Genomic DNA, 14,342 nt, shown 5'->3' on the forward strand with positions numbered 1-14,342 from the left:
AAATCAAATACCAAACATGTACAAGTACACAGTATTGCAACAAATATTCATAAAATACATTAGTATTATTATACGAATATACATTCAAATAACAATCGAGTAGGTTTTCCTGTTCTTTGCACTAATAGACTTTCCCTTAGTGCAGTGTTTTTCAACCACTGTGCCGTGGCACACTGGTGTGCCGTGAGATACAGTCTGGTGTGCCGTGGGAGATTATGTAATTTCACCTAATTGGGTTAAACATTTTTTTTTTGCAAACCAGCAATTATAATCCGCAAATAATGTGTTGTTGTTGAGTGTCGGTGCTGTCTAGAGCTTGGCAGAGTAACCATGTAATACTCTTCCATATCAGTAGGTGAAAGCTGGTAGCTAATTGCTTTGTCGTGATCACAATATGCAGACGACGGCGGGAGGCAGTGTGCAGGTCAAAAGGTGTCTAATGCTTAAACCAAAAATAAACAGAAGGCGAGTGCCGCTAAGAAAAGGCATTGAAGCTTAGGGAAGGCTATGCAGAATGAAACTAAAACTGAACTGGCTACAAAGTAAACAAAAACAGAATGCTGGACGACAGCAAAGACTTACAGCGTGTGGAGCAGACAGTGTACACAAAGTACATCCGAACATGACATGACAATCAACAATGTCCCCACAAAGAAGGATAGTGTCCGCACAACTGAAATATTCTTGATTGCTAAAACAAAGCAGGTGCGGGGAATAGCGCTTAAAGGAAGACATGAAACTGCTACAGGAAAATACCGACAAAACAGGAAAAGCTAAAACACTACATACAGGAAAACACAAAAAAACTCTAAATAAGTCGCGGCGTCATGTGACAGGTCGTGACAATACTTTGAGACAAGAGCTATAGTGATGAGCTATAGTAATGCATGCTTAGTTATGGTTTGAATTCATATCTAACAACGTTTTACTGTCAATATCGGCTGCCGAGTTTCATTTTTTATTGTTTTTATGCTGGTGGTGTGCCTCCGCATTTTTTCAATGAAAAAAATGTGTCTTGGCTCAAAAAAGGTTGAAAATCACTGCCTTAGTGTAACAGTTTTGGAAGTAGTCTCAAGTAAATACAGAAATTCACCCAACACAGTAGGCCTATACTGCTTTAGTAACATCCTTCCTTAATATTAAACAGACTACACTGAATTAGTCCCAGAAACTGTAGTAAATACACATATCAGCAGAAATATACACAGATTAAACATTAACTACGCACAGTACCTTTTTATATATTTAACACAATTGCTGCAGTTAGCATCAGCTTCGACATCGGCAGTGCAATTAGCTTTAGCATTAGCTTGATTATGTATAAAGCCTCGTCGACTGAAAAGACACATATCATAAAAATATACCCTTTCAAACATGTTTAAACACTATAAAGATACACTCGGGGATAAAACGATTTACGCAAAGACACTTGTACCTGAGAAGGGAGATGAGCAGAGGTGTGGACTCGAGTCACATGACTTGGACTCGAGTCAGACTCGAGTCATGAATTTGATGACTTTAGACTCGACTTGACAAAATGTAAAAAGACTTGCAACTCGACTTAGACTTTAACATCAATGACTTGTGACTTCACTTGGACTTGAGCCTTTTGAATTCACATGACTTGACATGACTTGCTACATTCCCCAAAACCCAAAGATGAAAAAGTTATTCGGGAGCGCTCCGTATTTTTCATTGTGTACTTGTCTATCAGCGTTGCGTGTGTCAGCTGGTGTGGTCTCAGTACAACAGCCAATCAAATTAGATCTACTTTGTTTTCATCACACAGCATTCATCCAATCAAATTGCAGGACAACCAACGAAGAAGACATGTCCAAACCACACGCCAGTGAACAAAAAATGATACATAAAATAATTTTGTTTGGGTATAAAAATTACGAGGTGGTCAACACAAAACGGTTTGCAGTATGCAACACATGCGGTTCGAAAATGACTGATGGAGAGGCAACAACTTCCAACTTCGTCCGGCATTTGAAGTTGCACAAAGAAGGGTAAGTTTTGAATGTAAGATAACGTTTATTGGCTAAGTAACGTGACTTTTATTTGCTGTGTAGTTAAATCGGTGAGGCTGTAAACTCACTGCTAACGTTATAACGTTATTGCAAACACGGGAATCTGTTGCAGTTCACTACCTTATTCATACTTTTTGTTCAGTGATTTTTTTCAAGCAGGGTTACGTTAGTCAATATATCACACATAACGTTAGACGGCGGTCAGCAGCACCGCGTATTTTAGCCACCTAAAAAAAGACAAAAATAGTAAAATAAAGGTCAGTTAAAATGTATACTATATTATGAATATGTGTACCGTTTTAGCTAGCTTTCTGACATACTGTTGGTTGTTTACCTCAGTGGTCCCCAACCACCGGGCCGCGGCCCGGTACTGGTCCGTGGATCGATTGGTATCGGGCCGCACAAGAAAATTTTTTTTTTTTTTTTTTTTTTTTAATTAAATCAACATAAAAAACACAAGATACACTTACAAGTAGTGCACCAACCCAAAACAACTCTCTCCCCCCTTTTGTTCTGGGCATTGAACATGAAGACTCTTCCTTCACTCTTCCGAGTGGCCATGAGAGTCTTGGCAGTGCCTGCCTCCAGTGCTCCAGTGGAGCGAGTTTTCAGCCATGGTGGCATCATACTACGCCCCCATCGTGCACAAATGACTGACAGACTCTTGGCTAATTTGGTCTTTTGCAAATGCAATGCAGCATAGGGCCCTGACATATAAAAAGTACAACTTTTTTGTTATGTTCACGTATATGTCATGTTTTTTCAATGTTAACACTTTTGTACAAATAAGTACATTTGCACTTTATTTTTCAATGTGTTTGTTCTGTAAAGGAATGAGTTAATGTTTAAAATGACTGGTTAATAGTGCTATTATAAAGTGCAATGTCAGCACAATTTTCTTTCCTGCAATTTAAAATGCACTTGTTTTAATAAATAAATACAGCGTTTGAAAAGCATACACAATCTGTGTTAATATATTAGTCTGTGGTTAAAAGGACTTGAAAGGACTCGAAACTCAAAATGCAGGACTTAGGACTTGACTTGAGACTTTCCAGTCTTGACTTTGGACTTGACTCGGGGCTTGCCTGTCTTGACTCGGGACTTGACTCGGACTTGAGGGCAAAGACTTGAGACTTACTTATGACTTGCAAAACAATGACTTGGTCCCACCTCTGGAGATGAGGACACACCTTCGTTCTGCTCATGTCTGTAATGACTGCCAGGAGGAAGTCAGGTGTCCACTAGTATAGCTCCTAGCACAACGCACCCCCTGCTGGAGTCCTCCAGTACTACAACGGCTCGTATTAATGCTGGCATTACAATAACATTAGCTCTATATAATACAAATTACTGTGCTTTACTGTTGCCATTAACAAAACAAAAATGTAAGATTGCAAATATAAAATGACATAGTAATACAACTCAAGAGCTTACCCTGCTACTTACAATCACTGTATTCTACTAGTGACTACATTTACATTCTGTCACACACGCAGCACAACACAACACAATACAACACAACACAGCAGACAATTTTGTAGAGAACTCAGAATTGGGCGTGTCAGACAAGGGACATAACTTTTGTGTATCTCACTGATTGTCAAACAATCATGTTGAATCACATTTTGTCTGCAGTTACCCCGAAATAATCGTGATTTATCGCAAATAGAAGTTTTAGTCTTTACTCACTGTACCTTAGATGGATCATTTTTACAAACCCCGTTTCCATATGAGTTGGGAAATTGTGTTAGATATAAACGGAATACAATGATTTGCAAATCCTTTTCAACCCATATTCAATTGAATGCCCTACAAAGACAAGCTATTTGATGTTCAAACTCATAAACTTTATTTTTTGCCAATAATAATTAAATTTCATGGCTGCAACATGTGCCAAAGTAGTTAAGAAAGGGCATGTTCACCACTGTGTTACATGGCCTTTCTTTTTAACAACACTCAGTAAACGTTTGGGAACTGAGGAAACTAATTGTTGAAGCTTTGAAAGTGGAATTCTTTCCCATTCTTGTTTTATGTAGAGCTTCAGTCGTTCAACAGTCCGGAGTCTCCGCTGTCGTATTTTACACTTCATAATGCGCCACACATTTTCGATGGGAGACAGGTCTGGACTGCAGGCGGCCCAGGAAAGTACCCGCGCTCTTTTTTTACAAAGCCACGCTGTTGTAACACGTGCTGAATGTGGCTTGGCATTGTCTTGCTGAAATAAGAAGGAGGGTCTATGAAAAAGATGGCGCTTAGATGGCAGCATATGTTGTTCCAAAACCTGTATGTACCTTTCAGCATTAATGGTGCCTTCACAGATGTGTAAGTTACCCATGCCTTGGGCACTAATGCACCCCCATACCATCACAGATGCTGGCTTTTGAACTTTGTGTCGATAACAGTCTGGATGGTTCGCTTCCCCTTTGGTCCGGATGACACAATGTCGAATATTTCCAAAAACAATTTGAAATGTGGACTCGTCAGACCACAGAACACTTTTCCACTTTGCATGAGTCCATCTTAGATGATCTCGGGCCCAGAGAAGCTGGCGGCGTTTATGGATGTTGTTGATAAATGGCTTTCGCTTTGCATAGTAGAGCTTTAACTTGCACTTACAGATGTAGCGTTGAACTGTATTTAGTGAGAGTGGTTTTCTGAAGTGTTCCTGAGCCCATGTGGTGATATCCTTTAGAGATTGATACAGAGCCGTATGAGGGATCAAAGGTCACGGTCATTCAATGTTGGTTTCCGGCCATGCCGCTTATGTGGAGTGATTTCTCCAGATTCTCTGAACCTTTTGATGATATTATGGAGCGTAGATGTTGAAATCCCTAAATTTCTTGCAATTGCACTTTGAGAAACGTTGTACTTAAACTGTTTGACTATTTGCTCATGCAGTTGTGGACAAAGAGGTAAACCTCGCCCCATCCTTTCTTGTGAAAGCCTGAGCATTTTTTGGGAAGCTGTTTTTATACCCAACCATGGCACCCACCTGTTCCCAATTAGCCTGCACACCTGTGGGGTGTTCCAAATAAGTGTTTGATGAGCATTCCTCAACTTTATCTGTATTTATTGCCACCTTTCCTAACTTCTTTGTCATGTGTTGCTGGCATCAAATTCTAAAGTTAATGATTATTTGCAAAAAAAAAAAAAGGTTTATCAGTTTGAACATCAAATATGTTGTCTTTGTAGCATATTCAACTGAATATGGGTTGAAAAGGATTTGCAAATCATTGTATTCCGTTTATATTTACATCTAACACAATTTCCCAACTCATATGGAAACGGGGTTTGTAAGTTGTTAATAGTATCAACATGGGACTGGACAATGTCTTTGCTTGATGCAACTGTTTATTAAACATGATATATTTTTTAAACAGCTCAAGAATCATTGTCACGTTGGCAAGATGGCAGCGCCAGAAAGCCAATCAATGAGCTTGTTGGCGTTCTAAAGGGACAAGCTTCAGTCTGAGCAGCGGTGTTCCGCTTTGCACTAGTGTTTTACTTGTCTTCATTCAATAGCATTACATTATTTTTGGAAGCTAAGAAGTGCAGGGTACAAACACTTCCTTTTAAAATGTCCCCAATCCCAAATCACGTCCATAATGAGATTAATGTGAATATTCATGTCCAGGGTGTACACTGCCTTCCGCCCGAATGAAGCTGAGATAGGCGCCAGCACCTCCTGTGACTCCGAAAGGGACAAGCGGTAGAAAATGGATGAATGGGACATATTTATACATGTTATTATTTTCTCAGGGCACTGAATGGATCGCAACTGGAATTTTCACATTATCTTAGTCTCTTAGAAGCCATTTCACTTATGAATTATATTTATATAGCGCTTTTCTCTAGTTACTCAAAGCGCTTTACATTGTGAAATTATCTAAGTTACAATCAAACCAGTGTGGCTGGGCACTGGGAGCAGGTGGGTAAGGTGTCTCGCCCAACGACACAACGGCAGTGACTAGGATGGCGGAAGCAGGTATCGAACCTGCAACCCTCAAGTTGGTGGCACAGCCGCTCTACCAACCGAGCCACGCCGCACCTAAGAAGCCTTTATTAGTTCTTTAGTCAGACTATAGCTGTCCTATCTAGTCTTTAAGCATGAACTGATGAAACCTTGCTGCACAGTCCAGCTGCGATCCGTTCATTAGGACAAAGGATAGTCTTCATTGCAATACTTCCATAAGTACACTTTGATAAGTATACTGTGTATTCTGTAGACTTAGTGCACATATTTAAAGTTAAAGTACCAATGATTGTCACACACACTCAAGGTGTGGGGAAATTAGTCTCTGCATTTGACCCATCACCCTTGATCACCCCCTGTGGGGTGAGGGGAGCAGTGAGCAGCAGCGGTGGCCACGCTCGGGAATCATTTTTGGTGATTTAACCCCCAATTCCAACCCTTGATTCTGAGTGCCAAGCAGGGAGGTAATGGGTCCCATTTTAATAGTCTTCTGTATGACTCGGCCGGGGTTTGAACTCACGACCTACCGATCTCAGGGCGGACACTCTAACCACAAGGCCACTGAGCAGGTTGACTGGGTAATTCTGTCCTAAACCTATTACAGCAGTGATTCTCAAACCGTGGTACGTGTACCACTAGTGGTACGCGGGCTCCATCTAGTGGTACGCCAATTAATCACTTGATTGAAGTACAGTGTTTTATTTTCCTATTTTCAAACACAGTGTTACACTTCAAACTGTGTGTAATGTTACAATGGCCAAAATATTGAATATACTTGTTAAATAAAAACTCTGCCTTGTTTTTAATGAATACTTAGGCCGATTAGGCTACTGTATTGTCATTATGGTGGTAACTGGAGAGCCAAGTGTTTTCTGAGGTGGTTTCCAAAGCGTGCCAATCGAGACACAGCACAGGTGTCACATCACCAAGCGTTGATTGCTGCAAGAAGCAGAAATGGTGCTTGGTGGAGAAGCAATACTCCAGAAGCGTTTTCCATGTTTCCGTAATAGTGCTTTGATGGCTGCTAGCTCTCTGCACAACATGTCTGTGATAAAGTGGAATAGCTTGACTCCATTACTGCAGCATGCATGATAAGCAGGTTAAAAAGTTCCTTGTAATGATCCCACACGTCCTCAGGCTTCACTGCCCGCCTGATGATCTCCACGCTAATATACACGGAATTAGCTTCCAGGGAACATCGCATCCCAGCCAAGTGCACGCTCGTCTTCCAAAGACTTAAAAACCCACCCGACGTGACTGCGGAGCAGCACTTGCTTCGGGGCGGGGGAAAAAAGGCGTAATTGCTTTGTTCTTAATTGTTTTTTATTTAATCGTCGTACCGCTCCAGTTTGTAATTCCCTAATTAGGGAGCGGAAAAGCAATTGTGCGCATGGAGGCTAATTACTGTTTGCGCAGTATGGCGAGTATATTTTATTGAGATGGCTCCAAGGAAGCTGCGCGTGCACATGCCGCATGTGTTAAAACACACTTGATGTTTCATTGTAGTGAGCTTCACTGACCGACTAACACAAATTCTTCATTCTGTTGAATTTGTTCATATTATACATGACTGTATCAGGAATAAGCGGTAGAAAATGGATTTATGGATGTATCATCAACCTAATGCAGAGGGGCTTCCGTTAGAGCAGTGTTTTTCAACCACTGTGCCGTGAGATTCAGTCTGGTGTGCCGTGGGAGATCAAATCAAATCAAATCAAATCAACTTTATTCATAAAGCACATTTAAAATTTACCACAGGGGTAGCCAAAGTGCTGTACAATGGACAGGTTAAAAGATAAAACGAGTACCGAGCAAACACAACACAACACAAACAGAACACGATAAAAAATAAATAATTAAAATAGAATAAATAAAAACATAAAAACATAAAAACAGGTTCACAGCAGGTGTATTATGGGGCGCCATTGCAGGATGGATATCACTCAGTGTTAAAAGCCATGGAATAAAAGTATGTTTTTAAGAGAGATTTAAAAACAGGAAGAGAGGAGGCTTGTCTAACACTCAGGGGTAGGTCGTTCCAGAGCTTGGGAGCAGCAACGGCGAAAGCTCTGTCACCTCTAAGCTTCAGCCTTGTGTCAGGGACCGTCAGTAGCAGCTGATCGGCTGATCTTAAGGATCGGGTGGGGCAGTAAGGCTGAAGGAGGTCTGAGAGATAGGTTGGCGCGAGGTTGTTTAGACATTTAAGAACAAATAAAAGGAGTTTAAAATGTATTCGATAACGCACAGGGAGCCAGTGAAGGGACGCTAAAATAGGGGTGATGTGCTCACGTCTGCGGGTCTGTGTTAGCAGACGAGCAGCAGAGTTCTGCACAAGCTGCAGGCGGGCGAGGGAGGCCTGGCTAATGCCAACATACAGGGCATTACAGTAGTCAAGACGAGTCGAGATAAAGGCGTGGATTAATTTCTCAAGATCATGTCCTGATAGAAGCGGTTTCACTTTCGCTATTTGGCGTAATTGATAAAAGCTTTTTTGTACGACGCTGCTGATTTGTTTTTCGAATTTAAAATCTGAGTCGAACTTTACCCCCAGGTTTGTGACACAGTCGCTGAGATACGGGGTCAGAGTGCCGAAGTCAACGTTGGGGGAGGGAGAGCGACTTGGACCGAACAACATAACTTCTGTTTTATCTTCATTTAGGCTCAGGAAGTTAGCTGAAAGCCAGACTTTGATGTCGTGCAGGCAGTCAATAAGACGTTGAACCGTGTTGTGCAGGCAGTCAATAAGACGTTGAACCGTGTTATTTTGTGCCATGGGAAAATAAATCTGGCAATCATCGGCGTAAAAATGAAATGCAATACTGTACTTCCTAAAAATAGAACCAAGGAGGAGAAGGTAAAGCGCAAATAAAATTGGGGCAAGGATTGAGCCCTGGGGGACCCCATGTGGTAAAGGAGCTGTGGAAGACATAAAACTGTCTACTTTTACACAAAAACTCCTGTCAGTTAGGTACGACCGGAACCAGTTGAGGGCGGCGCCCTTAATGCCCACACAGTTCTCAAGACGAGTGATTAAGGTGGCGTGGTCGACGGTGTCGAACGCAGCAGACAGATCTAAAAGCACCAGGACAACATATTTACCAGAATCAGTTGACAGGAGGATATCGTTAAAAACTTTTAGAAGCGCTGACTCTGTGCTGTGGAGGGCTTTAAAACCGGACTGGAACAGCTCAGTGATACCATTATCCTCTAAGAAGGGCAGCAACTGACTGTAGACAACCTTCTCTAATATTTTGGAAATGTATGGAAGATTAGAGATAGGTCTGAGGTTAGAGAGGAGAGAGGGGTCGAGGCTTGGTTTTTTAAGTAGAGGTCGTACCACTGCATGTTTAAACTCTACTGGAACTATTCCAGAAGAGAGGCTACTATTGATAATGTTAAGATGAGCTAATTTCACCTATTTGGGTTAAAAATATTTTTTGCAAACCAGTAATTATAGTCTGCAAATGATGTGTTGTTGTTGAGTGTCGGTGCTGTCTAGAGCTCGGCAGAGTAACCGTGTAATACTCTTCCATATCAGTAGGTGGCAGCCGGTAGCTAATTGCTTTGTAGATGTCAGAAACAGCGGGAGGCAGAGTGCAGGTAAAAAGGTGTCTAATGCTTAAAACCAAAAATAAACAAAAGGTGAGTGCCCCTAAGAAAAGGCATTGAAGCTTAGGGAAGGCTATGCAGAACAAAACTAAAACTGAACTGGCTACAAAGTAAACAAAAACAGAATGCTGGACGACAGCAAAGACTTATTGTGGAGCAAAGTCGGCGTCCACAATGTACATCCGAACATGACATGACAATCAACTATGTCCCCACAAAGAAGGATAAAAACAACTGAAATATTCTTGATTGCTAAAACAAAGTAGATACAGGAAATATCGCTCAAAGGAAGACATGAAACTGCTACAGGAAAATACAAAAAAATTGGAAAAAGCCACCAAAATAGGAGCGCAAGACAATTACTAAAACACTACACACAGGAAAACAGCAAAAAAAATCAAAATAAGCCAGGTGGTGACAGTACACCTACTTTGAGACAAGAGCTATAGTGATGCATGTTTGGTTATGCTTTAAAGTCATATCCAACAATTGCGACAACGACTTTTTACTGTCAACTGAGTTTTGTTTTTTAATGATGTCTGCTGGTGGTGTGCCTCCGAATTTTTTCAACGCAAAAAATGTGCCTTGGCTCCAAAAAGATTGAAAAACACTGCGTTAGAGGACGTACTTCAGGGGGTTGTCATATGTCTAAAAATATAAATTTTTTATATTCTCCTCGCAATTGTGACAGAGTTATGAACACAAAAATGGAGGCAGAATATGTCTTTCAGTCAGCAGTGCACACATTGGGTCTTTTACCTATGCCTCCAATGAGGAGGATCTGCCCCTATCGCTGCTGTGCCAATCACAAGGCTCAGGTTCCTGGCTAAGGTTATCCAGGGTAAATCCCACTTAACCTTATCCTTATCCACACACACACAATGGTCGTTTAAGACCCCCTCCCCCCTCCATCCGCCGGCGCAACGTGACCTAATACGCATGCGCAGAAAATGCCCACGTCATAGTCACCTCCAGTGTTGCTTTGTGTGCAAGTTCTTACATTTAACTTATCTGAACAATATCCAGTGTTGTTGTACTTCAGTTAACTGGAATCCAGTGTGCTGTGGGACCCTACTGTAGTGAATCACACCTGAGTCAGCATAAATTAATCAAATCTTTAATCGACAAGTGTAAGTAAACAATGTGATAAAGAACATTTTACATCAATCAAACTAGGGATTTAGATATCTGGTCAGGACACTCCTCACTCTTTTGCCTTCACCTTCATTGTCCATTCGTTTTGGTGACTTTATATACTCTGGACCGAGACGTTGAGTCCGTGACATACATAGCGGACAATAACGGATACAGTCTGCTTTGCCAGTCCAAAAGCATTCGCCGTTTTCCGTAGTCTTCCTTTCTCGGCCAGGTAATACAAAGCACACGTTACCTTTTTTATCACATCCACGGGAGCCCGCATTCTTGTTGACTCTGCTTTGACAAATAGACAAAGTTTTTCGGTAAGTAGAATCACAGCTGACCTGGACATTCGAAAGTTCTCTTGCCGTCTGAGAAGTGTTGTATCCCAAATAGCTGCAATCGCTTTCTCTTAAGGTATTCATGTGTGATTTCCACAAGCGTCTGTACAGACAGAAGGAGAAACACGGGCATGTCTGGATGACTCGCCTTCATATTTCCAGTGGTTAGCTCCGAGTTACGAAACCGCTTTATTATGAAGTTGTCTGTGGCGCCTTCACTTCTTGTGTGGGGCGCGGTCTTTCTGGCATTGCTTCCTCTCCCAACTCAGTTTGTAAACGATCAATGAGTCCATACAAAGCTAAGAGCCGAAGATTCAAGAAATACACGGCGCACTTACCCGTGTAAAAAATTGTCCGAGGAGGGGGACCTTAAACGATGGTTTAGTGTGGCTGAAATGGGGCTTAGGCTAAATAATTGTTCGCTTAAGGGGCAGACATAGCCTTAGTCAAGTTCCTGGTGATTGGCTGAGAGCCCATTCTCCTCTGAAACTGAGTTCATGATTAAGTGTTTGAATCGGGAAAAAATATATATTTTTTAATGCAACAAAAAAACACAAGTAGAAAGGAGGCAAGTATACACTGACAAAAAATAAAAATTAAATTTTATAATAAAAATCCAGAATTCTAGTGTGAAATAGTGTTTTTACACAGAAATACTGTAAAAGGAACAACATTACCGCTTGTTTTTACGGTAAAAACACTGACTTGAATTTGTCTGACAATAGAGCATTTATTACTTATTGTCATATTGGAATAATGCATGTTGATAACACATGGGAAGGACCGAGTCCAGTGCAAAGTAGCATCCTTGCTAGCCAGTTAGTGGTTAATGTCCCTCCACAGTGTGAAGCTTCTGCTAAATCTCTAATCCTCGTAGATATATATGTTTCTTGCAAGTACCATTATTATTATTCATCTATCCATTTTCTACCGCTTATTCTCCTTCGGGGTCGCGGGAGGCGCTGGAGCCTATTTCAGCCACAATCGGGCGGACGGCGGGGTACACCCTGGACAAGTCGCCACCTCATCGCAGGGCCAACACAGATAGACAGACAACATTCACACTCACATTCACACACTAGGACCAATTTTAGTGTTGCCAATCAACCTATCCCCAGGTGCATGTCTTTGGAAGTGGGAGGAAGCCGGAGTACCCGGAGGGAACCCACGCAATCACGGGGAGAACATGCAAACTCCACACAGAAAGATCCCGAGGCCGGGATTGAACTCACGACTACTCAGGACCTTCGTATTGTGAGGCAGACGCACTAACCCCTCTTCCACCGTGCTGCCCCATTATTATTATTATTATTATTATTATTATTATTATTATTATTATTATTATGTATTATTATTACTGGAGGTCTAGAGGACAAATAATAGCTAGACATTCTCCACTACACATCAGAGTAGTATGCAAAAATGCATAGCTAATCGCTAAGCTAGAACTACTGAATGTCAAGAAGGGCGGGCGGATCGATTCGGATATCGTTAGTATTGATACCAAGTATAGTATCGGTTAATGGTTGATATCAAAGTGATTAGATATAATTTTTTCATTATCACAACATCGTTTTGGTTTGTTGTTTTTGTTTTGTTTCCAAACTCAAGAAATAAGAGCCAATCGTAGTGTTTGATTTTGTTTACTTATTTTGCACTATTTACTTTTTTGTTTTTTTTTGTTTGTTTTTTTTGACAGGGACAGTACAATTAAACATTGCTACCCATAGGTAACCGAGGTCAAAGTACGTAAGACTTCTAGCCACAGGCTAATTTGCAACCCTCATCCCTGGTTAGGCTTTAAAAAAAAAAAAAGTTGAGAAAAGGGTAAAACACTTTACAAGGTTCTACATTTCGTATGTAATAAAAGGCAATAAGAAATGTACTTGAATATATTTAGTTGTGATTAAACATTTAATATTTTGATAATTTTGAACATTTTAAGTATCAACATTGGTACTGTGTGTCCAATATTGCCCGAGTAACTACTTGGTATTGGATTGATAACCAGATTTGTAGTATTGCCCAAAACTAATGTAAGACAGAGAGTAACCATCTAACAGTAGTTTAACAAGTAGATTAATTATAGTTTTGACAAAATAATACAGCTGGAAATGATGCAACATGTTACTGCATATGTCAGCAGCTAAATTAAGAGCCTTTGTAACTCGTTTTGAAATGGTTCTATTTTCTTTTTAATAATATTTTCTGACATATTATATTGTTAGGAGGCTGCAATATATATCACAATATATATTTATGTTAATTGAACATTATTGCTGTTGGAGGCCTATAATGTACCAGTCAGGGCAACACTGCCGGCTTGTACATATTTCTCCCCTGTTGTTGTTTTCATCCACTTTTCCATACGCTGGTAATTTCAAACGACTGTTTGACACGACAAACCCTGGGTGATGCACCCAAAGGTGCCTGGAAGACAAATGTTGCGTGCATCCATTGTTCACAGCAGCCCATTAACCTAAACGTGACACTGGTATTTGTCAGGAAGCTGTCAGGTGGACCCGATGCAGCTGCTTTCCCGCCAGACGTCCTATTTGTCAAAGCTGTGTCACCTCTACAGCCCCTCGACACACATGCACACTTCCTCACCGTTCACTCTCACACAATGTCACACAATGTCTCCATCGAAGATGCTGAGAAATAATGAAGTATGACGGTATTGACTCCTAATTGTTTGGATGCACATATGACTCTATTCTTTACTCTGCATTAGTGTTGTCCCGATACCAATATTTTAGTACCGGTACCGGTACCAAAATGCATTTTGGTACTTTTCTAAATAAGGGGCACCACAAAAAATTGCATTATTGGCTTTATTTTAACAAGAAATCTTATGGTACATTCAACATATGTTTCTTATTGCAATCGAAGAACAATTTTGTCCTTAAATAAAATAGTGAACATACATGACAACTTGTCTTTTAGTAGTAAGTAAACAAACAAATGCACCTAATTTGTGTGCTGGCATATGCAGTAACATATTGTGTCATTTCTCATTCTATTTTGTCAAAATTATGAGGGACAAGCTGTAAAAATGGATTATTAAACCATTCTTTGATTCCATCCGTACTTTTAACATGTTCTATCTACACTTCTGTTAAAATGTAATAATCACTTATTCTTCTGTTGTTTGATACTTTACATTAGTTTTGGATGAAACCACAAATTTAGGTATCGATCCGATACCAAGTAGTTACAGGATCATACATTGGTCATATTCAAAAACCT

At 40.6% G+C, this 14,342-nt stretch overlaps 1 protein-coding gene across 9 annotated transcripts in view; it reads left to right on the top strand.

Annotated features, from left to right (window-relative positions):
• Positions 1–14,342, top strand: part of ptprt (protein tyrosine phosphatase receptor type T) — a 555,785-nt gene that overhangs the window by 219,069 nt on the left and 322,374 nt on the right. The window lies entirely within an intron of this gene.

The sequence above is a fragment of the Nerophis lumbriciformis genome, linkage group LG38 (genome assembly GCF_033978685.3).
Source record: "Nerophis lumbriciformis linkage group LG38, RoL_Nlum_v2.1, whole genome shotgun sequence".
NCBI classification, from domain to species: Eukaryota; Metazoa; Chordata; class Actinopteri; order Syngnathiformes; family Syngnathidae; genus Nerophis; species Nerophis lumbriciformis.